This window comes from Cryptotermes secundus, unplaced genomic scaffold, assembly GCF_002891405.2.
Source record: "Cryptotermes secundus unplaced genomic scaffold, Csec_1.0 scaffold1940, whole genome shotgun sequence".
Classification (NCBI taxonomy): Eukaryota; Metazoa; Arthropoda; class Insecta; order Blattodea; family Kalotermitidae; genus Cryptotermes; species Cryptotermes secundus.
The window spans coordinates 170,308-174,526 of record NW_019734994.1 but is presented as its reverse complement, the minus strand read 5'-3'; the positions used below and the strand labels follow the sequence as shown (position 1 = coordinate 174,526).

The 4,219-nt window shown below is 39.6% G+C and overlaps 1 long non-coding RNA gene across 1 annotated transcript in view; it reads left to right on the top strand.

Moving 5' to 3' along the window:
* The first annotated feature begins 3,277 nt into the window (after window positions 1-3,277).
* The window catches only part of LOC111869199, a 13,607-nt gene continuing 12,665 nt past the window's right edge, over window positions 3,278-4,219 (top strand). Inside the window, exon 1 of the long non-coding RNA XR_002843627.2 lies at window positions 3,278-3,773. This is a non-coding gene — a long non-coding RNA (uncharacterized LOC111869199). The remainder of the gene's footprint in view (window positions 3,774-4,219) is intronic.

Here is a 4,219-nt window from a genome sequence, read left to right as displayed (position 1 = left end):
AAAACCCGCCCAGCCCCCCCCCCCCCCCCCCCCCCGCATGAAGTGTTATTAGATAGCAGTACTGCCTTCCCCATAAAGGTGCCAACAAGAGAAACACTTAAACATTCCACCAAACAAGGGATAGTATCAGAATTTGGTAACAGTAAGGCTGCACAGTCCATCAGCATGCTCAAAGTACATAGGGCTGAAGACCTAGTTATTCACCACCTGTGACGGCCATTCACTTCAGAAGACAATTAATAGTGTTTTTAAGCTGGAACTAACACATTTGCAACACAACATGCCATACCCACAAACACCAATTCATTTATCAAAGCAACAAACTTGGAAAAAGCTGACAGGGGCCTACTTTGAAAAACAGACTTCAAATGGTCGATTAATTTTTGCATAGGTCACATTCCAAAACATTTTTTTTCCACCATAATTATAATACAGGGTTATTAAAAAAGAATGAACCAATTTTATTACGCAATATTTTATTAAAGGAAAGTAATACAAAACTGCAGCCAAGTCACAAGTATTCTACTCACAATCAACTTTTATTTCCTATCTTACAAGTGTTCAATGTGGCCACCACCTGCAGCACGGGCAACATCGATGCGATAAGAGAATTACTCCCAGGCACGTATCAGCATGTCACTATGCACTGAGTTAATCGCTGTTGTTATTCGATGCTTAAGGTCATCAAGGTTAGTGGGTAGTGGTGGAACATAAACGTGATCTTTTACATATCCCCACAAGAAGAAATCACACACGGTGAGGTCTGGGGATCTCGCAACCCAAGCACAAAGAGCATGGTCTTTGGCCCCCTTCTGACCAATCCATCGCTGGGGCACTTTTTCATTTAAAAAAGCTCAGACCATCAGGTGCCAATGGGGCGGTGCTCCATCTTGTTGAAAAATGAAGTCATGCGAATCTGCTTGCAGTGAAGTGAAGAGCCAGTTTTGGAGCATATCGAGATAGGTTTGTCCTGTAACGGTGTTTCCTTCAAAGAAAAAGGGACCATAAACCTTGTCCTGAGACACAGCACAGAAGACGTTCACCTTAGGGGAATCTCTTTCGTGCTCAACTGTTTCATGTGGGTGCTCTGTTCCCCAAATACGCACATTGTGACGATTGACTGTGCCGCTCAAGTGAAAAGTCGCTTCGTCACTAAAAATTAAATGTGAAATGAAGGTTTCGTCTTCCATCATCTCCAGCATCGAATCGCAAAATTCCATCCGCTTCCTTTTGTCATCATTGATAAGTGCCTGAACGAGCTGCAGTCTGTATGGTTTCAAATGGAGAGTTACTGTTAGCACACGCCAGACAGTAGATTGAGTTATCGGAAGCTCACGTCTAGCTCGATTTGTTGACTTCCGCAGGCTCCTCTGAAACGCAGCATGGATTCTCGCCACTTGTTCCTCCGAGACTTGTCGTCATCCTGGACTTTTTCCTTTACACCGACGCCCACACTCTTGAACCTGTCGAAACCACTGTCGAATGTTCTTAGGTCAGGGTGGATTAATGCCGAATCGCCTTTGAAAAGCACACTGCACCGTGACAACTGAATTTGTTTTCATGACCTCGAGAACGCAGAACGCCTTTTGCTGAGGACTTGCCATTCCGAGGGTAAACGAACAACTGAACGTTGCCGGAAGAACGACACAACTTCAGCCCCCCTGTGGCAGCCATTCACAACTTAGATAACTCCTCTTTCAAATGGTCACTGACTCATTGCATGACGATGCTTGAGAACTGAAGCAATGCGTCATGAAATCGGTTCATTCTTTTTTAATAACCCTGTATAATATGTTTGAAGAAAGTGTTATGAATTACCTTGCAGTATTCTTTTTGGAGAATTGTATTACTACTGTACATGTTTTTGGAATGATTTTTCTTAGTGCTTATGTTGATATGGGTGTTGTTTTTTATTTTGTTATCTTGAAGGAGGAACAACTTACATTCAAGTCACCCCAAGCTGTTAGACCATTACTGGGTCCATTATGCTTGCTAGGGCCCTTCAGAAATCCGTGATCATAGTGCTAGTGTCTGAAACCTCTTGATTGAGATCCTCCTGATATCATTGGTTTTGACCATGCAGAGTCAAAGTTGGGCATTAACACAATATGGGGTAGTAGGATTCTTCCGCCTCTCCATATTTCCTTGACATTTTATGAGAGGCTCATAATATGTAGCTGCCACCTAATTATACAGTGGCCAGTCAGCAACCCTGTTTCCATCTTACAGTGTTTCCTGTCTGAGGGCTGTGTGTCCCTAGACAGTTAACCATACACCATTATGCAATAGAACACCCAGCATCTGAGTCGTCTAATAAGACAAAAAACAATCTCCACGGCCTGTAGTTTGCATGCGAACTATACCGACCGAGCAACTGCCGCTTGTCAGTGAAGTTAGTGCCAACTTTTTCAGATATAAGGTGTCATGTGGTCAGCGCACTGGATCCCCATGGCCATTAATCTCAGTTTTCTAGACCGAGAGTACTCTAATGCAGTGTGAAAATCCAGGGAGATGAAGATATTGAATGAGATGCTGAATTTTTTATTTATTTGTAATTTATTTCATGTCATCGATAACTCAAGACTGTAGAGCATAGAATAATTGGTTATTAGCGACTAATGAATTGTAAAGGATATGCAAGAAAATAAGCATCACCTAATTTAAGATACTGTCAAATCCATCATTGTACATAGTTTGCATTTGTATATTTTCTTGATATTGTTTTGTTTCTAAGCTAATCGTATTTTTTTCATAGCCTAAACTTGCCTGAAGTAACAATTCCTCTATTGTTTTTATCAAGCAGGCTAGTTCTCATATTGAATTTCCAGATTGTTCATGTCTATTATTTTGAGCCTTGTGTCATGCTGTCTGCCTGTGCACCTTCATGGCACACTGCTTAGGCACAGAGATAATTCTGTTCTCTATAGAGCATATGTATGTCCATGATTTATTTCAACCATCTTCCAGTGCATACACTCATCTATCTCACTCCTCTCTCTCGCACTACATGTTTCGGCACAAAAGTGCCATCCTCAGGTGCTTATTCGATTAACGTCAAACTAGTTCACTGCATGCCTTGCCGTCTTCATATTAAAATAACTAAAATATATATTTATCATATATATTGATAAATATTAAATGTTAAAAATATTAAAATTGTTCAGGATTTTTCATCCCTNTCGTAAATCGAATAAGCACCTGAAGATGGCACTTTTGTGCCGAAACATGTAGTGCGAGAGAGAGGAGTGAGATAGATGAGTGTATGCACTGGAAGACGGTTGAAATAAATCATGGACTTAAATCAGTGCAACAGGACGCTAAAATAACATTAGAGCATATGTCTGTTAAGATATAGGTAAAATTACCTTCAAGCACCACACCATGAATGTGAGTAAGGGACACTAGAGGAAGATGATCAGTGTTATGTTCCAGCTGCTTTAGTCTCCTAGAAATAATTCCAGATGTCCATTGTTATGTGCTGTGGTTATGATAATAAATTTATATAATGTGTTATAAACTGCTTATTTTCCAATGTAATTGTTTTAAAATATTCTTTCTTTTGTAACAGATTTTCTTTTATTATTAAAACACCAGGAATAAGGAGGTCAAAAGAGAAGAAAGACTTGCTAAGATTACAGCTCAAACAAATTAAAGAACATTCACGAGCTCTATTAGAAGATAGAAAGAAGGAAAAAGAAGAGAAACGGCGTCGAAGGGAAGCAAATTTGAAGAGACAGGAAGAAAATAGGCTGAAATCAGAAGTTGTTCAAGTGGTATGAGAATTTTTACATATTCTATTATGATAATGTATTAACTATTATTAATTTTATCATAATCAATTTTTATGTTTTTATACATACATATATGGTAATTTTAAAGCTGAAAGTTATGTACTGTGGCAACTTGATGCACACGGTTATTTATAGTTATTTGATGTATACGATGGGGTACCCAAAAGAAACCGAACTAATTTTTTTGTGGGCAGAGCTTTTGTAGTACCGGGTTTTGCCGCTATGAGAACATAGAGCTAACATTCCTGAGTCAATAAGCCGACTACTGTTGCTTCAGAAGGTAAGGACTAGTTTCGGCAGAGTTTATAGTGACAACTGTTTTGTGTGATCGTCGTTTTTGCAATGGCTGATTTTCATGAACAGCGTGTGGCGGTGAAATTCTGCTTTTTGCTCGGGAAAAGTGGAACAGAAACTCTTGAAATGTTAAA